This window comes from Leopardus geoffroyi, chromosome C2 (genome assembly GCF_018350155.1).
Source record: "Leopardus geoffroyi isolate Oge1 chromosome C2, O.geoffroyi_Oge1_pat1.0, whole genome shotgun sequence".
NCBI classification, from domain to species: Eukaryota; Metazoa; Chordata; class Mammalia; order Carnivora; family Felidae; genus Leopardus; species Leopardus geoffroyi.
In genome coordinates, this window is record NC_059333.1 from 126,443,221 (window position 1) to 126,467,666 (window position 24,446).

The window sequence follows — 24,446 nt, forward strand, 5'->3', positions numbered from 1 at the left end:
GAAATCATTTTTGCACTATATGCTAACTAATTTGGACGTAAACTTTAAAAAATAAAAAAAATTAAATTAAATTAAATTAAAATTTAAAAAAGCGTAAGAGGCACCTGGGTGGTCAGTCAGTTGAGCGTCCAACTTCAGCTCAGATCATGATCTCACAGTTCGTGAGTTCAAGCCCCACTCTACGCTTGCTGTTGTCAAACAGAACCCACTTTGGATCCTCTGTCTCCCCCTCTCTCTGCCCCTCCCCTGCTCGCACTCTCTCTCTCTCTCAAAAATGAATAAACATTTTTAAAAAAGAGGAAAAAAGAAGACATAACTAAGTGGAAAAACATCCATGTTTATAGATTGGAAGACTTAAAACTGTTAAGATGTTAACATGTCAAGATGTCAGTCAATACTATCCAAAGCAATCTAAAGATTCCATACAATTCCCAGAATTGCAAGAAAAAAATTAATCTTCAACCACTGCATGAGTCTCTAATTTTGTTATATTAAAAACTGATAGACAAGAAGTCAAAAAATAAATAAGGATATAGAATACTTGACTAGTAAAATGAGTAAATTTAATCTGACAGCTGTATAGAGAATCTTTCAGGAAACAAAAAAATAAGGATATAATTATGTTCAAGCAAACTAAGAACATTTTCAAAAATTGATCATGCATTAATAGTCACAAAGACACAAAATAACTTCAAAGAACTTATACCTAAGACTATACTCTCCACCCATAAAATAATATTGATATTGCCAATAAAACATTTTTAAATGTTTGGAAACTTAAAAAGGGACTCCTAAACAAACCAAAAACGAAAAAAGAAAACCACACTAGAAATGATAAAATAAGAACTGAGCAACAATAAAAGTACTACATTATCAAAATGTGTAATTCAACTCAAATTATAGCCTTCTTGTACATGTAATAAACAGCATGAATGAATATGCTTAACTAAGACATTTTTTTAAAATATTTATTTTTGAGAGTGGAAAAGGGGCAGAGAGGGGGGACAGATGATCTGAAGCAGGTCCCCACTGACAGGAGAGAACCCAAGGTGGGGCTCGAACTCATGAACCGTGAGATCATGACCTGAGCTGAAGTCTGACGCCTAACCAACTGAGCCACCCAGGCACTGCTTAACTAATACATTTTAAATCAAGAAACTAGAAAAAGACAACTAAGTAAATCAAAAGAAAGCAGAAGTGTATTAGTCATGTTTCTTTTTTTCTATATTTATGATGGTCTGACATAGCAGGGTCCTTTGGACCCAGAAAGGGACTCTCCCTCCCAGGTTTACCTAATGCCTAGATGACAATTTGCCTGAGAGCATATTTCTGATACATAACCAAGTAATCCAAAGCCTATACCGCCTACCTATCATCTCCTTTCAAAAATTCTCACATACTAAACCTGTATTCCCACTGTTCTAACTCACCCTGGGGCCAGGTACTAGACAGCTAGAGACAAATCCTATCACCCAGAGCTATAAATTATTCAAATTACCCAAACCTCAACTTGCTCAGGCTTGCCTACCCTGCCTCATCCATTCCTTCCCACTTAACCACAATAAAGGCTCTGGACATGCTTTCCCCTTGCTCCTTCTGCCTCCTGACCAACCTTGGTGCTTCTCCATGTGGCACCATGATGTGGCATGGAATGCTGTGCCTCCAGTTGCTAGGAAACTGAGTAAAACCTTCTTCCTTCTGACAGTCATTTCTATTCTATGGGTCTTACTCTACCTGGTTAAAACATCCTGGTTATATTTCAAGATAATAAAAGGAAACAAAGAACAGAAATTAATAAAATGGGAAAATCAGAAGAAAAAAAAAATCCCAGAGAAGGGAAGAATTTCTCAAACCTAAGAATCAAAAATTATTACCTAAAAGGAAATAAATAAACATGGAAAAGATTGAAATGAGTACATTAAATCCTCTTCTTTCCTTCAAATAAGTTGAGAGACTTAATCTACACTGATTTTAAGTGCAGAGTTTAATAAGGGGCGCCTGGGTGGCTCAGTCAGTTAAACATCCGACTTCAGCTCAGGTCATAATCTCACAGTTTGTGAGCCCAAGCCCCATGTCAGGCTCTGTGCTGACAGAGCAGAGCCTGGAGCCTGCTTGGAGTTCTGTGTCTCCCTCTCTCTCTGACTCTTCCCCACTCACACTCTCTCTCAAAAATAAATATTTTTAAAAATAATTTTTTTAAAAACAGTATAGAGTTTAATGAGTCTTTCTCTGGAGTGGGAGGGGGGGTGATCAAACCATTTTATTGAGGAACTTTGGAGAAAGGTTCAAGGGGAGGAGGACAAAGAGATCGTAATGTCCCTGGCCCAGGCAGATCTTCCCAGCTTCGCAGTCGCTGAAAGATCTAATGAATCTTAATAAATGTACAAAATACATTTTGTGTTACATTTGTGTAACTTATACCACAATGAAGCTCTAAAACATTTTTATCACTCAAAAAGTTCCCTTCTGCCCCTTTATAGTCAATCCTCTCCCCCTAGCAACTACTGATGGGCCTTCTGTCATTATAGTTTGCCTTTTCTTGAATTCCTTATAAATAAAATCATACAAGTGACCATATTAAAATTTAAAACTCACGTTCCTCAGATCCTTGTTATCAAAAACATCAATTTACTTTTTGAAAAATATAATAAAAAAGCTTACTAAAACTGAAAAAAATCTAGTAGGATTAGGATCACTACAGAATACACACAGCAACTTATCAGACATAAAGCTGATCAGGTGGCGTAATGGGGTTGGGACTCTAGCATTGTGGAAGGCAGCAGAATTTACACTTACTTAAATGATATTGCCTTCCCTATCCAAAGTGTCCCTCAACAGTACCTCTGCCCAGAACCATCATCCAATGGCTTCAAAATGATTGCTTTATCAAAATCCATCTCAACATCACCCCAAACCAAAAGATCTATTTAATGGTGAAGCATATGACCATGGCATCCAGTGGTCCTACCACATATAACATCACCAAGAAACTGTCAGACTAATAAAATGATGGAATGGTATACTAAAAGTGCAGCTAAACAGTCACCTTGTTGGTCTCCTAGGATGCAGTATATGCACTGAACCATTAGCTATGGTGTTATATTCCTAATATCTAGAATACATAAGTCCAGAAACCAAGGGGCACAAGTTGGATTGACACTTTCCACCATCAATGCCAGTAACTCATTTGTGGAATCTGAGTTTCCCCTTCCCATGATTGACAACTTCTCATATGTTAGAAGTCCTGAGGGTACTGCTTCCACCAGAGGACAGTGAGGGTTCCATTAAGCTAAAAAGGTATGACCACTACTTGGTCATTTTGGGCTCCTCATGTTGATAGACTAGCAGGCAAAGGAAGGAAAAACTATACTAGCAATGATAACTGACTCTGATTGTCATTAGGAGTTGTACACAACTGGGGTAGGGAACAGTCTGTCTGAAACTCAGAATGTTTCCTTACTTGGTATTACAGTAAACAGAACGTTGCAGCAACCATGGCTCAAAAAGGGTAAGGCAACTAAAGGCTCAAATCCCTCAAGAATGAAAGTCTAGAAGTCACAAGCAACTTAAAGTAGCTGAACTGCTAGCCTAGCATAAGGGAAATAGAGAATGAGTGGTGAAAAAGGAAATTATGAATACTTATTCCTGCTTCAATAACAGATGCAGCAGCAGGCAGTACTAGCTTGCACCAGTAACCCTTCTTAAATTTCTATTGAAGAGCCTGCAGTGAATTAGATCCAAGTAGATCTGAGCAGAGCAAGAAGTAGATTTGTGGTAATTTGCTAAACAGCAGTAGGAAACTAATACACTAGCATCAAAGGATAGGCCAACAGCAAGAGGTGGATTCTGTCAGAAATCTCCTCTATTTCACCTTCATGCTGTCGGTCTCTCCTTTGATGCTAGCTCTAACAGTAGTCTCCTACTGCTGTATAACAAATTGCCATATATTTAGTGGCTTAAAACACAAATTTGTTATCTTAAAGTTCTAAAGATAAGAATTTCAAAACAAGTTTCACAAAACTACAATCAAAGTCTGCATTCCTTCAGGAACTCTAGGAGAAAATTCATTCCTTGTCTATACCAAACTCTAGAAGCTGCCTGTATTCCTTGGCTCTCAGCCACCTCATGACAAATCTCTGCTTCCATTATCATATCTTTTTCTTAGACTGACATTCTTGCCTCCCTCTTATAAAACAAAGCTCTTTGTGATTACACTGGGCCCACCCAGATAATTCAGGAAAATCTCACTATCTACAAAGTCTCTTTTGTGACATATTCACGGGTTTAGAGGATTAGGATATAGACATCTTTGGGAGATCATTATTCTGACCACCACACCTGTCATAAGCTCAGGCTAATGGTTCCAGGTAAGTTTTGACTTATTCCCCACACAGAACACACTGGGATTCGTTTGCTTTCTGCTCTGGGGCTCTTTTGAGGCCATGAAGTGAGACAGCACAAGGAACCAACCCACTTGGCTGGCTTTTGTGTGGAATCTTAAAGTGGTGAAGGGAAGGCAAAAGATTTTACACTACCCCAGGGCAACTGCCAACTAATGGAGAACAAAAGCAGGCAACAGTTTACTCCTGTCCATCCATGAGGAGACAATTTGAGAAGCACCTATATTCTCAGAAGTTCCCACTACAACTGAGCCCTAGTTGCCACAGCAGTGAGTAATTCAATAATACATTCTTGTACTAGCTTTCCTTCTTATTTACCCTGGTCCTTTATTCTTGTTCCCTAGGATCACCTGTCAAATAAATTACCTGCACATAACTCCTTGCTTTTAGACTACTTTAGGGGAGATGGTGGGGAGGAAAACTAGTGAACACAGTTAGGTAAAGAGTTTTAGACACATCGATGGGAAACACAATGATTTAATAAAATGAAAGCTATAGGGGCGCCTGGGTGGCTCAGTCGGTTGAAAGTCCAACTTTGGCTCAGGTCATGATCTCACTGTTCGAGAGTATGAGCCCCGCGTCAGGCTCTGTGCTGACAGCTTGGAGCCTGGAGCCTGGAGCCTGCTTCGGATTCTGTGTCTCCTTCTCTCTCTGTTCCTCCCCTGCTTGCACTCTGTCTCCCCTTCTCTCAAAAATAATTAAAGATTTTTTAAAATTTAATTGATAAATAAATAAATGAAAGCTATATGCAAAGTAAGGGATCTAGTCTTGATACTATCATTCTAAAACGGAGTCAAATCTCTTCCCCAAATTTTATTTATCAATTGAAAAACAAATAGTTTAACTTCTATGATTATAGTTCATTTCACCTCCAATTTTTTATGATACAATGTACAGCATTAAGATTGCTTAAAGAGGACAAGAGAAAGACAGAGTTGTGAGATTATCACCAAAGAGGCCATCCAAGGAAATTTTTGAAATAAGCCAGTCAGAAGGTAATGTGGTTTGGATTTGAAAAGCAACAGAGAAACCAGAACCTTCATATACTGCTAGTGGGAATGTAAAATGGTACAGCCACTTTGGAAAACAGTTCAGCAGTTCCTCAAAGTCTAAACATAGTTAACCTTTAGCCTAGGAATTCCATTCCTAGTTATATGGCCAAGATAAATGGAAACATATATTCACATAAACACTTATAAAATGAAGTTGGACCCTTACCTTATACTATAAACAACAAGAACTCAAAATGCATCAAAGACACAAATAAGCTGCAAGCATAAATCTCTTAGAAGAAAACAAGGCAAAAGCATCACAACACTGAATTTGGCAGTAATTTCTTGGATCTGACTCCAAAAGAACGGGCAACAAAAAAAAAAAAAAAACTGGACATCATCAAAATTATACTCTTTTGTGTATCATGTAATGGGAAATAATATTGCAAGTCATACATATGATAGGGGATTAATATCCAGAATACGTAAAGAACTCTTACAACTCTACAGCAAAAAACCAAACAATCCAATTAAAAAATGGGCAAAGGACTTGAATAGGTATTCCTCCAAAGAATATATACAAATGGCCAATAAGCACAAAACAGGATGTTCAACATCACTAATCATTAGGAAAATGCAAATCAAAACCATAATGAGGGGGCGCCTGGGTGGCACAGTTGGTTAAGCGCCCGACTTCAGCCAGGTCACGATCTCACGGTCCGTGAGTTCGAGCCCCGCGTCGGGCTCTGGGCTGATGGCTCAGAGCCTGGAGCCTGTTTCCGATTCTGTGTCTCCCTCTCTCTCTCTGCCCCTCCCCCGTTCATGCTCTGTCTCTCTCTGTCCCAAAAATAAATAAACGTTGAAAAAAAAAAAAACCATAATGAGGTAACATATTAGGACAACTATTTTCAAAACAGAGAAAATAAGGGTTGGAAGACATGGGCAAATTAGAACTCTTATGCACTGCTGGTAGGAATGCAAAATGGTGCAGTCACTGTGGAAAACAGTTTACCATTTCCCCAAAGTATCAAAAATAGAGTTATCATATGATCCAGAAAAAAAAAAAAAAAATGAAAGCAGGGTCATGAGTAGATATTTACACACCCATATTCAGAATAGAATTATTCCTAATAGCAAAAAAGCAGAAGCAAACAAGTGTCTATCGATAGGTGAGTGGGTAAATAAAATGTGATGCATACAATCAGTGGGATTTATCACTAGCCTTTTAAAAGAAGGAAATTTTGACACCTGCTATAATACGGATAAACTGTGATGACATTACATTAAGTTAAATAAGCCAATTATAAAAGGACAAATATTGGATGATTCTACTTATATAAGGTTCCTAGAGTAGTCAAATACATAGTCACTGAAAATAGAATGTTGATTGCCAGGGCGGGTGCTGGAGGAATGGAAGAATGGGAATTTAGTGTTTAATGGATAGAATTTCATTGAAGATGAAAAAGTTCTGGAAATATATGGTCATAATGGTTGTACAACAGTGTGAATGTACTTTAAGCCACAGAACTATACACTTTATGTTATATATATTCTACTACAATAAAAAAAAATAAATGTTCATAGCAGTATTACTCATAATAGTCAAAAGGGAGAAACAACACAAATGTTCATCAACTGATAAGTAGATAGATAAAATGTGGTATATCCAGGGGTGCCCGGGTGGCTCAGTCAGTTAAGCATCTGACTCGGTTTCGGCTCAGGTTTTAGGAGTTCAAGCCCTACACTGGGCTCTGAGCTGAAAGTGAAGAGACTGCTTGAGATTGTTTATCTCTACCCCCCCCCCCCCCGGCTCTCCCCCACTAGAGCTGTCTCTCTCTCAAAATAAATAAATAAACTTTAAAAAAGTGGTATATCTATACAATGGAATATTATTTAGCAATAACAAGGAATGAAGTTCTGATACATGTTTTAACATGGATGAATCTTAAAAACATATGGTAAGTAACAGAAGCCAGTCACAAAGGACTACATATTGTATGATTCCATTTACATGAAATGTCCAGAATGAACAAATCCATAAAGACAGAAAGCAGATTAATGGTTGCCTAGGGCTGGGAGTAGGGGAAGCTAAAGAGTGATGACTAATAGGAATGTGGTTTCTTTAAGGGGTGACGCAAATGTTCTAAATTGTGGTGATGGTTGCAAAACTCTGAAAATACTAAAAGCCACTGAATCGTACACTTTAAATGGGTGAATTGTATCTGAAAAGAGCTTTTTTTTTTTCTTTTAAGCCAACAGACCAACAAGTGACTGAATGGAATTGTAAAATGAAGCAAAGGGATAAATAGAAGATAACTAAGAGAGGACAGAAACACCAGAGTTTAAATTCTTGCTCTGCCATTTATTATCTGTGTGACACTGAGCAAGTTACCTAAACTCTCTGAGCTTCAGTAACATCTACCTATGGGTGGCTATGAAAACTAAACAAAATCGGGGCGCCTGGGTGGCGCAGTCGGTTAAGCGTCCGACTTCAGCCAGGTCACGATCTCACGGTCCGTGAGTTCGAGCCCCGCGTCGGGCTCTGGGCTGATGGCTCGGAGCCTGGAGCCTGTTTCCGATTCTGTGTCTCCCTCTCTCTCTGCCCCTCCCCCGTTCATGCTCTGTCTCTCTCTGTCCCAAAAATAAATAAACGTTGAAAAAAAAAAATTTTAAAAAAAAAAGAAAACTAAACAAAATAATACATAAAACACTTAGTATAGTAACTGCTATATGGCTGTCCTTCCCTCACTTATCCTCCTACCTAATGCTAAAAATTCCACCACCAATTGTATGGATATAAATTCAATGATACTTATATGTGAATTTTACAATTAGGAAGCCATGTCTCCTCTGGGTAGCAAATAACCTAAAAGTCACCAATTATATTTTAATGGCAAAGCTATTTTATTTTATTTTAATTCCAATATTGTTAACATATAGTATAATATTAATTTCAGGCATACAATATAGTGTTTCAACAATTCCATACATCACCCAGTGCTCATTACAAGTGCACTCCTTAATCCCCATCACCTATTTCACGGATCCCCCTACTCACCTCCCTTCTGTTAACCATCAGTATGTTCTCTATAGTTAAGAGTCTGTTTCTTGGCTTGTCTATTTTTTTTCCCTTGCTCTGGTTCTTTTTTTTTTTTTTTTTTTAACGTTTATTTATTTTTGAGAGAAAGAGAGAGCACAAGTGGGAGAAGGGCAGAGAGAGGAGACACAGAATCCAAGGAAGGCTCCAGGCTCTGAGCTGTCAGCACAGAGCCCAAGGGACTCGAACTCCTGAACCATGAGATCATACCTGAGCCAAAGTCAGATGCTTAACCAACCGAGTCACCCAGGCTTCCCTCATTTGTTTTGGTTCTTAAATTCTACATGTAAGTGAAATCATCTGGTATTTATCTTTCTCTGACTTTTTTCACTTTGCATTAATGCTTTCTAGCTCCATCCATGTCATTGCAAATGGCAAGATTTCCTTCTTTGTAATGGCTGAATAATATTCTATTGTATCTATATACCACATCTTTATCCATTCATCAGCCAATGGACACTTACATGACAAAGCAATTCTCAACTGCTAATTCACAGCAAGTTAAAACCCAATGCAAAGGAAAGATAAATTTAAACAGCTCTTTTCACCAATTATCTCTCAACTTCTTTTTGTCTCCCCTTGTGTCTTCTTTCTTTACCTATTTGCCTTTTACCTTATCCTTTATTCCAAAGTTTTATTCTTAGACTGCTACTGATCATGAGAAAGGCAACATCTTACTTTTTTGCATTATAATAGATGTTAAGATATGAATATATTTCATATATAATGACTGATGATACAAGATATGATATAGTACCAAACTCTAATCAGCTAACCCACCCAAGTACCCTAAACAAAAAGATGAACAAACTTTAAAAGATGAGAATAAAAAGGAATGCAAGAAAGCTTCCATTTTCCCTTGTGTTAATGACTCTCATACTTGTTCAGCTGGAGATAGAATCCTGCAACAATTGGAATTTCTCCATACTATCCACAAGTGAAGTTCCACCACCAAAAAGAGTCAGATGCTTTAAGCTGGTATTAGTGCAATTTGACATATTAAACTATGCTTCCAATTTAAATATACTCTACTCTTTATTTAAATATACCTCCATTTAAATGTTAAATAATAATTTATTCAAACTATCTTAAAGGACAATGACTTTCCAAGGGGCATGTGCATTATAAATGCTTCCAGAATAAGACTGAGTAAACCGATATGGTTAAGAAAAATAACCATTGTGATGACACAATTCCTACTAAAAACATTTCAACAAATATTCTTAAGTGGCATCTCTATATAAGCTTTTAGTACAATTTTAACTTACTATAACATTTAAGAATATAACTCTAAAGTTGCTACAGAAGCCCAGTACTTTTTTCTCCCTCTGCAAACTCCTTAATGCTCCTTAATCCCTAACTGTACTGTCCTATTGTATTTTACTTCAAAATGTTTATTGGACATGGTGCATGAATTAAGTATATTAAGTGTTTTTAATACAATATATTAATAATCCTCAGGGGCGCCTGGGTGGCGCAGTCGGTTAAGAGTCCGACTTCAGCCAGGTCACGATCTCGCGGTCCGTGAGTTCGAGCCCCGCATCAGGCTCTGGGCTGATGGCTCAGAGCCTGGAGCCTGTTTCCGATTCTGTGTCTCCCTCTCTCTCTGCCCCTCCCCCGTTCATGCTCTGTCTCTCTCTGTCCCAAAAATAAATAAACGTTGAAAAAAAAAAATTAAAAAAAAAAAATAATCCTCACAACAATCTTAAGAAGCAGATATTAATATCACCATTTTATAACCTTAATGAAAGGTAACACTTTAGAACCTTCAAATACGTATCACAAGGAATAGCCATACTAGAAGCACCCAAGCTAACCATCACTCTTTCCTGAAACTCTTTTCTTGTTTCCTTAACCCTATACTAAATTGGTTCTCTTCCTCCCTCTCCACCTACTCCTCCTGGTCTCTATTTGTGGCTCCTCTTTTTTCTCTCCTTGAGTCATTTGCTCTTCTCAATGTATACCCTCCCTCCCAACAGATCTTCTATTTGTGTGTGTGTGTGTGTGTGTGTGTGTGTGTGTGTGTGCGCGCGCGTGCGCGCACGCAGAACGGGCAAGCATGAAAGGGGGGGAGGGTGGAAAAGCGGGGAGTGGGGGGAGGTTGAGAGAGACTCTCAAGCAGGCTTCACGCTTAGTGCAGAGCCTGACACAGGCTCAATCCCACAACCCTGGGATCATGATCTGAGCAAAAACCAAGAGTCAGACGCTTAACCGATTAAGCCACCCAGGTGCCCCAGATCATCCATTTTTATGGCTTCATCTTATCACTATTGGCCAGTTGATGCCCAAGTCTGTAATTCCAATTGTGTTCTCTAATCAAAACTACTATTCCTCAACATTTCTTCTTTCAATACCTCAAATTCAACATGCAACAATCCTAACCAGTTATAATCTCCAAAAAGGCAACTCTTCTAACCTTCTTACTCACCTCTGGTAATCACAAAGCATCACCATCCCATTCACCCAGACTCCCACCTTAAGTCACACAGCAATTTCTGTTGTGTTTTCCTTTGAAATGTCCCTCATTCATCCTTTTTGGTTCCACTGATAGACTCCACTAAAACCCAAGTCCTCAGCAATTCATCTAAATTATCATGAGCTCTTGGTTATTATTCACTCTAGTCTCTCCACTTTGGTATGTGTATAATAAATAGTCTTTCATTCATACAACACACTTACGAAATGACTAGCATATGCTAAGTACTGGCTGGGCAGCAGAAATTGAACAGTGAGGAAAAAAAGACATCTCTTTCTAGCAGAGGACACAGGAAAAGCAAACAAAATGTTCACATAAAAAATTATAGATTGTGACAAATGCTATGATACATACAAACACGTTGCTTTCGTAAGGGACAGAACTAGAAGGGCTACTTCAGAAATTTAGTTAGAGATGGAATTTAGCTGACATTTTAAGATGAAAAGGAGACAGTCATGTAAATATTTAGAGTTCTCTAAGCAAAGGAAACCACAAAACACATAGGTTCTAGGAGGGAAAAAGCCTGGCGTGTTTTGAGAAATGACCTAGTCTAATGTGGCTTGAGAATAATAAAGGAAAAAGGGATACAAAGTAAGGATGAAACAGACATAGGCCAGTTTTGTTCTATGCATTAAAAAAAGTCCGTAGGGGTACCTAGGTGGCTCCCTCAGTCAGCTAAGCATCCGACTCTTGGTTTCGGCTCTCGGCTCGGGTCACGATCTCACACAATTCGTGAGTTCAAGCCCCACATCAAGCTTTGTGCTGACAGTGCGTTGCCTGATTGGGATTCTCTCCCTCTCTCTCTGCCCCTTCCCTACTCACTCCTTGTCTCTCTCAAAAATGAACCTTAAAAATAATTTTTTTTAAATAAAGTTCTTAAAGAGTTTTAAGCAAGAAGTTCTAATCCAATATGCACTGTGACAGAGACTGCTAGTGCTCATTAAGATCTGTGTTCTCCTTTCCTTCATTAGCACATTGCTATACTACATTTCCCAGTCACCCCTGTAGTTAGGTGGGATCATGTGACTCAGTTCTGACTAATGGAATCTGGGTGAAAGTGATATACGCCACTTCCAACATGGGGACTAAAAGCTTCTTCTATACTCCCTTCTCTTTTCAAAACAACCCCAAAAGCCACATGGTGGTAACAGTGATGACTTAAAAAGATATAGGAGCCTCTTTCCCTGAATGACTGCATGGAACAGAGGTATCCCAACTCCTACTCCATTACACATATACACTAGACTGTAATGTGAGAAAGTAATAGAAACCTCCACTGTGTTAAGCCACAAAGATTTGTTGCTTACTAGGGCTGTTAGCATACCATGACTAATACAGAAATCTTAAAAACATTTCTCTGCCTGCTCTATCAAGAATGAGTTAAAAGGAAAGAAAAACCACAACTGATACATTTCTGTCAAGACTCAACAACCACCCAATGAAAAAACAAAGAACTTAGACATTTCTCCAAAGATATATAAATGGCCAATAAACACAGTAGAGGATGCTCAACACTGCTTATCATTAGGAAAATGCAAACAGAAACCACAATGAGCTAAAACCCTATACCCATTAAGATGGTTACTATCAGAAAAAGAAATAAAGAAAGAAAGAAAATAACAAGGGATTGGTAAGGATTTGGAGAAATTGGAATCTTTGGGCACTGTTGATGGAAATGTAAAATGTGCACTGTTGGTGGGAATGTAAAATGGTAGAGATCTTTCCTAGAGATATAAATTTGTAAAGCATCCACCTATTGATACTACTTAAAAGTCACAGGACAGGACTGAGTATAAGAGGGAAGTAATTCCAGAACAAAGTTCTAAAATGCCAATATAAAAAACTAAGCAAATGAAAGATATCACTTATTCAACTCCAAATTCCTTGCAAATTTCCTAAATTAAATATGCAGACATCAGGTATTCTATTAATTTCACTGTCATACAGCTACCAATGCCTTCTTACCTGGTACAATCTGGACTTACTGCTCTTTTATTAGATAATCAGCATTCAGGGAATCCTCTTTACTATCACCTTAGGATTCCCTTTGTCTCTCTAAAATCTGATTTCCTGTTTCCTGTATCTTTCACCTTCTCTTTTATGGAGGTTTTCTCCTTCCTTTTGGTAGGTAGAACAAATCACACATTAGCTTTCTGAGAAAGGAAGTAGGGAAGAGAAATTTGTGGAGACCTTGCATGTCTGAAAATGTCTACACTCTAAACTTATGCTTAATTTGACTGGGAAAACAATTCTAACTTGGAAATCATTTCCTCAGATTTTGAGAGCATTGCTCACTACCTTCTGGCTTGTGAGTCTGCAGTTGAGAATACTGAATCTCTGTAATGACTCATTTCCCCTACCTCTGGATGTTCTTTGTTCTATGTATTTCAAACTTCCATGAGGACATACCTCAGTGTCTATGTGTACTAGTTAGTTATTGCTCCTGGCTTCAAACCTAGTTCTCTACTCTGTAATGTTGGGAGACTGGAACCCTATAAATCACATATCTCCTTTGCTAGCTGACTCTATCAGACTCTGTACTCTCCATACAAGAAAGACACTAGAAGACTAAAAGAGGGAACAAGGAGATACTCCTTCAGGTCAGCATCAACCAACAACCATCAACCAACAAACTTCACTCTGGCAACAGCAATGATTCCAGCAGCAGCAACTGGCTCCAGTTAGCATTTTTTTTTTTTTTTTTTTTTTTTGCTTTTGTGCTTTTCCTGCCATTCACAGACCACCCTAAAATACCTTTACTTTCTGAGCAGGTAGCAACTCCTCAGAAGTTTCAGTTTCGGCTCCTCCGGACCACTCTTCATGCTTCTAAATTCTAATAATCCCAAGATCTTCTTCCAGCCCTAGAAGCTAGTAATTTACTTCTTATAGTTACTATCTGTATGATACCTGAGTATTCCCTTAGTGTCTTTTCAGTTCTCCAGTTACCTAGTGTATTGGTTTTTGAGGGCTGCTATAACAAAGAAACACAAACTAGGTTGGCTTACACAAATATCCATCTCACAGTTGTGGAGGCCAGAAGTCCAAAATCAAGGTACTGGCAATGTTCTAGGTAACTAGGTAAGGATCTGTTCCAGGACTCTCTCCTAGCTTGTGGTAGCCTCAAGCATTCCTTGGCCTGTAGATGGCCATGTTCTCTCTATGCCTGTCTTCATCCAAATTTGTCTAAATTCCTCCACTGTTATTAAAGAATGCCAATCATATCGGATTAGGGCACACTCCACTCACCTCATTTTAACTTGATTTACCTCTGTAAAGTCTGTATTTCCAAATAAGGTCACATTCTGGGATGCTAAAGGACTAGGACTTCAACATATCTTTTTGAGGTGACACTATTCAACCCATAATATAGCTAAACAACTCTTTATATTAAATTCTGTTATAATAAGTAATGTGGTCTCCATTTTCCTGACTAGTCCCAGATTGAAGGTATGCATTTATTTTCATCCATTTTCCTGAGTACCAAAGGCCTCTCAATTTGTAAAATGAGGTTCCTCAACTCTGGGGATTTTTCTTCATTATTTCACTGATAATTTTTCTCCACTCTTTTCTCACTGGCTTTTCTGTTATACGGAAATTCACCTCCTGGACTGACCTTTTATCTTTTTATAACCTATTTTCCATATTTTCCTCTACTTTATTAAAGATCTCTACTTCAACTTCCTTTCTTCTACTGTTTTTTCTTACTATTATGCACTAATTTTAAAGAATTATTTTTTGTTCTGACTGTTGCAAAAAAAAATTTTTTTTTGTAATTGATCTCATGTTAAAAGCTTACTTCATGCACCTGGTGATCCTTGATTGTCTGCTCATATTTAAAAGTAGGGCCCTAGAGGCAGCCTGGATGGCTCAGTCAGTAGAGCATGTGACTTTTGACCTCAGGGTGGTGAGTTTGAGCCCTATTTTTAGCATAGAAATTACTTTAAAAGAAATGAATAAGTGAATAAATGAATTAATTAATTAATTAATTAATTAAATAAATGGTCCTGGGCTGGAATGGTTGCAAGTAGAGATCATCATTCAGGTCATCATGATCTAAAGCCAAAAATCAAAATAAAACCAAGTAAAAATTTGCTTGGGTTGAGTGAATTATAATTATTAAAAGTTAATAATGGGGGGCGCCTGGGTGGCGCAGTCAGTTAAGCGTCCGACTTCAGCCAGGTCACGATCTCGCGGTCCGGGAGTTCCAGCCCCGCGTCAGGCTCTGGGCTGGTGGCTCAGAGCCTGGAGCCTGTTTCCGATTCTGTGTCTCCCTCTCTCTCTGCCCCTCCCCTGTTCATACTCTGTCTCTCTCTGTCCCAAAAATAAATAAACGTTGAAAAAAAAAAATAAAATAAAATAAAAGTTAATAATGGGCTCTTTCCATCATTTTAGAACCTGTGGAGGCCTTCTGGGAACAGGACTCCTAAAACGACAAATATATCTGGAAGGCTGTGGTCTAAGGCCATTTTTGCTGGCCATAAGTAGGTTCTCTGAAAGCAGAGGGAACACACAACTCTTCTTAAAATTGAAGGTGTTTATGCTCGAGATGAAACTGAATTCTATCTAGGCAAGAGATGTGCTTAATGTACAAAGCAAAAAACACAGTGACTCTTAATGGCAAACTGAACAAAACCAGAGTAATCTGTGGAAAAATAACGTGCTCACAGCAACACTGGCATGGTTCATGCCAAATTCTGAAGCAACCTTCCTGCTAAAGCCATTGGCCACAGGATCCAAATGATACTATACCCCTCAAGGATTTACATTTACTGAAAAATAAAGGTGTAGATTTGTTCTCGTTTAAAGAAAAAAAAGTAAATATGGAAAATGAACCAGACCACAAAAATGTCTAACAGAGCCTCTGTGCCAAGACTACTGAAGAAGAGCTGAATAAGTCTTTCAATCTTGAACCTTCAGTTTCAAAATTCTCTTACATGGATCTAGAGAAGGAACTGGAGTTTAAAAATGATGTAACTGGGGCAGCTGGGTGGCTCAGTCGGGCATCCAACTCTTGATTTCGGCTCAGGTCATGATCTCATGGTTCATGAGACTGAGCCCTGCATGAGAGTCCATGCTGACAGTGAATCCCTGCTTGGGATTCTCTCTCTACCCCTCCCCCACTTACAAGTACATTCTCTCTCCCCCAAAATAAATAAACTTAAAAAAAATAATCTGATTGATGACAAGGAGTTTGATATCCCTTACAGCTGATACTCCTCCAACATTGGAAAGCATAATCAGTAAGACTGATGATGAAGAGGAGTCTTTTATTCTTGAGGATCTTACATTGTTAAACATTGATACTACTGATTCTCACTCCTATGATACTTCATCTGTAGCAAGTTCAGATAGTGGTGACAAGACAAACTTAAAAATGAAGAAGAAATTACCTGATTCTTTTTCACTCCTTGGATTAGGCAACATTCACTACTGAAGGGAATTTCTGCCCAGATAGGGTCTGTAGCTAACAAAGTGGATGCTGGCTTGCCTACAGCAATTAGTGTCCAATCTAATAGCAGCACATCTCATGAATTGGCTTAATATGTGATCAGAATCAAGCTTTGCAACTAGGAAGCACTAGTGTTTTAGGACAGTATGGAACCATCTCTGCCCTCAGTATCAACAACGATTACTCAAGACTTCTCTGTGGCTTTGCTAAAGGACCTACCATGACGTGGGATTTGGCCAATGGAAAACTTCTAAGATCAATAACAGATGTTCATCCTCCAGGAATAGCAATATTGCATATTAAGTTTATAGATGATCCAACTCTTGCAATCTATAATGACAGCAGAGGCTGTTTTTGCATTGACATTAAAGAGCAATGGGAAAAAGAACATGTGAGTCTAGGTGTCTTTTAAGTGGTTCCAAGGGTGAAGTTTGCTGTATTGAGCCTCTCCATTCTAAGCCTAAGTTGAAAGATCCAGCTCATCACACAGTTTTTTCCTTATCGGCCATGGCATTCTTTTCTTAAAAAAATTTTTTAATGTTTATTTACTTTTGAAAGAGAGCACAAGCAGGGAGGGGCAGAGAAAGAGGGAGACACAGAATGCAAAGCAGTCTCCAGGCTCTAAGCTGTCAGCACAGAGCCTGACACAGGGCTTGAACTTTCAAACCATGCGATCATGACCTGAGCTGAAGTTGGACGTTCAACTGACTAAGCCACCCATGTGCCCCATGGCCATGGCATTCTTAACAAAGATACTGGTCACTGGATTGAAACAATCCCTGAAAGTGTGGATGACTTTTCCTTACGGATGGATGTATTCTTCCAGTGTTCCATAGCTGGCCTGACATTTTGTGGCAGTGCATAATTATGTGAATCCCATGCTTGCCTTCTGCAGAGGAGATGTTGTTCATTTTCTATTGGTTAAGAGATGAAACTGTAGCAAGATATGTTACTAATAAGCAAAAAAAAATCTTCACCTATACTATGATTTCATCAACCTTACTTGGATAAATTCATGCACAGCTGTACTCTTGAACAGACAAGTTGAACAGACAAGTTGATTGACCAGCAGACTCAAGAGGAATTGGAAACAGTGGAGATCTCAAAAGTTCAGTTGGTCCGTTAACAGCAGCCATTTCAAATCACTAGCTACCACAGGAAATGTCAGCCAGGCACTGGCTTTGGTTGCAGAAGGCTTGTTATCAATCTACCCGTAGCTATGGTGGTCAAATCTTTCATTTGGAGACAAAATCTGTTTATGTGATAAGCTGGAGAGACTGGGTCATCTCCTGAAACAAGACTGTCTTACACAAGTCTTAAGCTCTTGCATGGTCTTTCTGTGAAGGAAAACGAAAAGAGTTGTGGGATTATCAGGGGATACAAGTAAGTGAAAGGCTATTGTTCCGGATCAAATGGTAGAAATCTATCCCACTATGTAGAAAGAGCTCTGAAAGAGTGTCCAGACCAGGGAAAAATCTAAGTGATGGAGCAGAATTTTCAGGACAGGATGCCTGTCATAGTTGATTACTGCTTGCTACTACAGCGGAAGGATCGTTTATTTAGCCAGATGTAAGACAAATAGAATTCAGGGGTCAAGGAGTGTTTTTGGAGTACTTGAGTCATGTATTTTAAGTGATAAACTGGCAGGGATGACCCACCCGGGTAATGAAAGATTTGATTGTTAACTTCCAAGATAAAAAATTCATGGAAAATGCAGAAGTCCTCATTGTACATATGGGTATCACCAGCCTAGATATTCAGCAGGTGTTTAAGACAAAATTTATTAATATACGGAACATCATTCCTTTATTGATTATACTTACCTGACTGATTTGGCCTCACTTGCCTTCCATCAACCCCAATTATTTACTGAGAACTTCTGGTAAGATGTTTCTTAAACTTGTCTTTGTCAATGTATTTCTTAGGACTGTTCTTTAATTAAAGCTAGATTATGAACTCTTACAAATCATGAGTCTTCTATTTCTTTGACATCCCACAGAGCATTTAGCATAAAGTTTACATTTGGTACTTGTTCAATATGTTTATTATATGTATATATATGTGTATATATAGTAAAGTAAAATAAAATAATAGTAAGACCCTAAAAGCTGATTGTGAATTACTTACAGTTTTTCCTCTGGGGCTAGTTAAAAGAAGCATCCTGTAAGTTCCTACCTGATAGCCAGAATTCTGGGAGCCAAAAAGGAGAAGAGGCCTTAATAAGGGTCCCAACATTGAGTACATTTACTTCAGGTAATTCAGGTGTTTTCCATGGGACACCTCATCTTCAATTATGTCTAGTGCCCACCCCTCTCTCAGAGACACTATTTTGTCCTTTACAGAGGATAAACCTTCAATCTCCTGCTGAAGCAGGAAGAGGACAGGCACTTAGCTATACAAACTGATGAAGCGATCTAGGTTTGAGCAGCTTTTTTTCCTTTTTCTGGTAATACCTTACTGAGATATAACTCACATACTATACAATAACCCATTTAAAGTGTACAATTTAATGGTTTTTAATATATTCAGAGTTGTGCAACCATCAACACAATAAATTTTAGAACATTTTTACCCCACCAGAAAGAAACCCATACCCTTGAGCAGTCGCACAAAACACTACTTAGCAATCAAGTGGAACCTGGAAATGAATTTGCATTTATAATAATCCTTATAATAATCCTTTGATTAGGTATCATCCCGTATTACAGAGGAGAAAAAAATGAGGCTTATAGAGGTCTAACCCCAAACAAACAGTGATGAAGCCTACAGTGGAATTTAGGCTGACTCCAGAATCTCTAAATTAGAAAATAAGATGTAGAATATGAGCATATTTTTTAAAAGTGAGCATGAGTTTGTATATTCACAGAAATAATTCTGGAACATACAAAAAATAACAGTGATAAATACTAAAACAAGATACCATTTATAGGAATTAAAGATAATTATACAAGCAATCTGTGATGAGACTGCTCATACAATTAAGACTAAACAGGGGCGCCAGGTGGCTCAGTAGGTTAAGCGTCTAACTTCGGCTCAGGTCATGATCTCACAGTTGGTGAGTTCAAGCCCCACACTGGGCTCTGCGCTGACAGCCTGGAGCCTGCTTCCAATTCTGTGTCTCCTTCTCTCTCTGCCCCTCCCCCACGCTTGCTCTCTCGCTGTCTCTCGCTCTCTCCGTCTCTCAAAAAATAAATGTTAAAATTTTAAAATATAAAAACCAATTAAGACTAAACATAATTGAGTTTTTTGGCAGTGGAACTTAAAGAAAAAAACTTTTTTTTTCCTACAACAATGTAATCCTGTTTCTCCCATTTTGACATGTGGCTCAAATGAAGTCTCCCTCTCATTTCTGGCATCAGATATAAAAATACATATATATATACATATATATATATATATATGCATATACACACACACACACTTATATGTGTATATATATTACTGCCTAGAACAGCCTCTTGCCTAGAGCCAAAACTATTCTGCCAGTTATGATTTACCAACTAGAGAGGGCTGATGAACAGGGCTCATTTTTTTTTTTTTTTTTTTAACGTTTATTTATTTTTGAGACAGAGAGAGACACAGCATGAACAGGGGAGGGTCAGAGAGAGGGAGATACAGAATCTGAAACAGGCTCCAGGCTCTGAGCTGTCAGCACAGAGCCCAACGTGGGACTTGAACTCACGGACCGCGAGATCATGACCTGAGCTGAAGTCGGCGGCTTAACCGACTGAGCCACCCAGGCGCCCCGAACAGGGCTCATTTAAAATAAGACTTGAGCCTATTGTCATTATGACAACTGTCCCTCTTCCCATTACTAAAAGCACTGGTGCCTAAATTCTGCACTTAAGTGACAAAGACAAAGAACAATGTATCTATGTATACACTGCATGTTCCATGACTTATTTCTTCAATATTTTGCTATCCTACTCCTTGAGATTTTACAATTATCCCACATCTCTGATAATTGAGTAGAACCTACCAATTCTTAGTCATAACTTCCATGAAGTGCACTAGACTAAATTAAAATAAACAGCTTCAGGAAGTTCCAAAATTGTAAACTTAAGCTTGAGTGGGAGTAAAGTAGTAGTCTAGAAACAGCTTTATTAAAGGAAATCAGAAACTTTATAACAAGGGACAGGGTAAGCCAACTTTTCTCTAAAGGACCAGATAGTAAATATTTTGTGCTGTGTGAGTCACACACAGTCTCTGTCACATATTTTTCTTTTCTTATAACCCTTTAAAAATGTAAAATCATTCTTAGCTTAGGACAGTACAAATAAGGTTTTTGAGAGGTTTCAATCAAAATCGTGGATTTAACACTTAATTTTTTTTTGAAGAAAATTAACACAGAAGGCAAAACATACAGGAAAGCAAACAATAGCAACAAATTTTTGTAACCAAAAAGAGACAACTGGTAACTACCTCAGCGAATTCCAGAAAGGTGAAGCCTAACCCAGTAATTGAAAAACCCAATTTATACCTTGGAAACCTCAAAGGAGTCAGGAACTAGCAGCACCTGCTACTGCTTAAACTAAGAAAAGAGGGAGTTAAATAAGGAAGACTGGGTGAAAGCTAAGAAGTGGTTAAAAACTTAGAAGTTTCCTCCCCAAATCTACCTGATGGTTGGCTACCTAACTCTGAACTGGAGGATCACCAGATATAATTAAAGATCTGTGTACCCTACCAAATGTGGGGAATGAGAAACCAGTCCCTTAACACCAAAAAAAAAAAAAAAAAAAAAAAAAAGGCAGTCAAAACTTTAGCCTTCAAATAGAACTGTGTTTTCCCTTAAGAAAAAAACACCTTCTTGGGGCGCCTGGGTGGCGCAGTCGGTTAAGCGTCCGACTTCAGCCAGGTCACGATCTCGCGGTCCGTGAGTTCGAGCCCCGCGTCGGGCTCTGGGCTGATGGCTCAGAGCCTGGAGCCTGTTTCCGATTCTGTGTCTCCCTCTCTCTCTGCCCCTCCCCCATTCGTGCTCTGTCTCTCTCTGTCCCAAAAATAAATAAACATTGAAAAAAAAAAAAAATTTTAAAAAAAAAAAGAAAAAAACACCTTCAGGGTTTTCTCAAAAAAAAAAAATGGCTCACTTGGACCACCATGCAATAAAGTTCAAAGTCTTTAAGTCCCCATTAATTCACGCTTTCAATCTCACAATAACATCCAAGGATTACTGACACCTGAAGCAAACCTCCAACATAAAACTTAGACAAATTTAGAAGAGAGTCTCCAAGAACAAACAAGAAACAAGGAAAAAAAAAACAAAAAAGAAACAAGGTTTGTCTTTGTTTTAAAAGACAAAAACAAAACCAAAAAAAAGACATTTTATAGTCTCAGAAATTAGAGAAGAAAATGTATCTATGAAACTAGCACAGAATGCTCCTTATTAAAAAAAAATTTTAAGAGAACAAAAAGTTCTTGGGAAATCAAAATCTTGCTTGCAAAAATGAAAAATTCAACAGAAGGCTCAGGAAATAAAGTAAACCTCTCATATAGAGCAAACAGAGTAGGAAATGAAAAATAAAGGAGAAAAACAAATACTGAAGGAGCAGTCTGATATACAAATAGACTAGCAGAAATAAAATTTTCAGAAAGAAAAAGGAAGGAGAGGAAACCACTGTTATAGAATAAATTGTTTCCCCCTCTCCACATCCATCTTGAAGCTCTAACTCCCAATGTGACTGAATTTGGAGAAAGGGCTTTTAGGAGGTGTCATAAGAGTGGGGCCTTAATCCAATTGGACTGATGTCCTCAGAAGCGGAGCAGGAGGAGATAGACTACTCTCCTTACAGAAAAGCCTTGTAAGGACATAGTGAAAAGGCAGGTCTACAAGCCAGGAAGAAATCTCATCAGAAGCCAACCTTGATAGCACCTGGATCTTGGACTTCTTACACTTCAGAACTGTGAGAAAATAAATTTCTGTTGTTTAAACTACCCAGCCTCTGGTATTTTGTTATGGTAGCCCTAGCAGACTAATATAACGATCAATGAAATAATTCAAGAGAATTTCCCATAACAAACATAATTTTGCAGATCTGGCTGGAACAATGAATGTCCAGGAAAACGCACAAAAATACATGTACACCAAGTCACACCCTCATGAAATTTCAGAATACAAGAGATACAAAATTCCAAAAAAACCAAAAAACATTAGGATCAGGAATCAGAATATCCTCGAAATTCTCAAAAGGATCACAAGCCAAAAACAATGGCGAGGTCTTCAGAATTCTGAAAGTAAATTATTTCCAACCTAAATTCATCACTCACCAAAATCACGTGGGAAGACCAAAAAAAAAAAAAAAAAAAAAAAAGATCTTGCATTCATTCATGCGAGATCTCAGCCTTTAACAGCAATCTACTGTGGGGTCAAAGTAGGGGTCAAAGCGACATGATTCACAGGAATTAAGAGATTTAACACAGGAGAAAGGCAAGGGGGATCACTAGCCTTATGGCAGAGAGAGAAATCACCAAAACTGCCATGGACAAGACAGAAAGCTGCTCCAAGCAGGTTCAAAAACTGGTAGACAAGAAAATAATTATACTCCCAGATACATACACAAAAGAAATGAGTGTGTATGTCCACTGAAAGACTTGTAAGTAAATGTATATAGCAACTTTATTCATAATAGCTAAAAAAAAAAAACTAGGAACAAAGTATCCATTAATGGTGAATTTTTAATTGTAGATTTCATCAACAGAATACTACCCTTGGTAAGGAAGACCCCACTACTGCTGCATCCAACTTCATAAATGAATCTCATAAGCACAATATTAAGCAGAAGTAGTCACCCACAAAACATGGATACTGTATGGTTCTATTGATATATTAAATTCAAAATCAGGGGAAAATAACCTGTAATGATACAGGTCAGAACAGTAATTAACTTTTGGGGACAAGAAATAATGATAGGGAGGACATATGACAGAGCCTTCTGGAGCACTGGAAATGTTCTATACTTGACCTGGGTGATGTATGTATGTCTACAAATATAAAAACTCACTGAGTTATACAATGAAATTTGTGTACTTTGCTATTTTAAAAAATTTAACCATATTTTCTCTAAAAGTTTTTAAGGAAATTAATGACATTTTCAATTGCATCCCATAACAGGAATTAATCAAAAGGGGAAAAAAATTAAGGCTTTATATACAAAGATCTGTATTTCACAATTATTTACACTACGGAAAAAAACACCTGGAAATAACATTTAGTAAATGAGTGCCACACAAATGCTGGACCTCTCTGGTGTGAGAGAGAAATTATTTGGCCTCTTTCTATTAGCAGCAGCCAAATTTAATACTAATTGACCTAAGGGAGCCATCTGCCCATAGGGAAGAGCATGTTCACAGGTTCCAAGACCAAAAAAAAAAAAAAAAAACAAAAACAAAACCCAAACCCAGCCTGGCAATAGAAGGCCCAAAGAGCAGCCTAAAGGAAAGGGAAAATGGCAAGAGATGCAGCTAGAAGTGGGCAAAAGCCAAATAATGGAAGGCCTTATAGGCCTTTTTAAGAATACAGAAGGGCACCTGGCTGGCTCAGTCAGTGGAGCATGCGACTCTGGATTATGGGGTTGTGAGTTCGAACCCCACAATGGGTGCAGAGATTACTTAAAATCTTTAAAAAGAAAAAAAAAAGGAATATGGAAAGGAAATGGGAAATAAAAAAAAAAAAACACAGAAAAACTAAAGTGACTTCCCTGGGCAGCAGAATTGGGGGGTGGGGGGGTGGGGGGGGGAGCGAACGGGACTGTACACAGAGTATTCTAAATGTTTCTAAAAATAAAAAATGTTATCAAGAACATGTAGTATCTGTAAGCAATCAAAAATTTCTAAGGAAATTTTTCCAATGCCTTGTTTAATTAATAGAATATTTCTGTTGTAAATATAAATTTTTATTTTGCTAGAATACTCAAAATACAGGGCATATTAATTCTTTGCTATATCAATTATTTGAGTTGATCTAAATGTAATATGATTTGGAAGTATGTACTGAAATTTTTGGAAGGCCAATTCTTAAAACAACAACAATAACTAA

General features: G+C 38.1%; 1 protein-coding gene across 5 annotated transcripts in view; it reads right to left on the bottom strand.

Annotated features, from left to right (window-relative positions):
- Window positions 1–24,446, bottom strand: part of NCK1 (NCK adaptor protein 1) — a 93,345-nt gene that overhangs the window by 63,756 nt on the left and 5,143 nt on the right. The window contains exon 1 of one of the 5 annotated variants that reach the window (XM_045503544.1): window positions 17,568–17,751. The exons of the other annotated variants lie outside the window; for them this stretch is intronic. The gene's annotated coding sequence lies outside the window, so the exon portion shown is untranslated. Of the gene's footprint in view, window positions 1–17,567; window positions 17,752–24,446 lie in introns of those variants that run through there. 5 annotated transcript variants of the gene reach the window in all.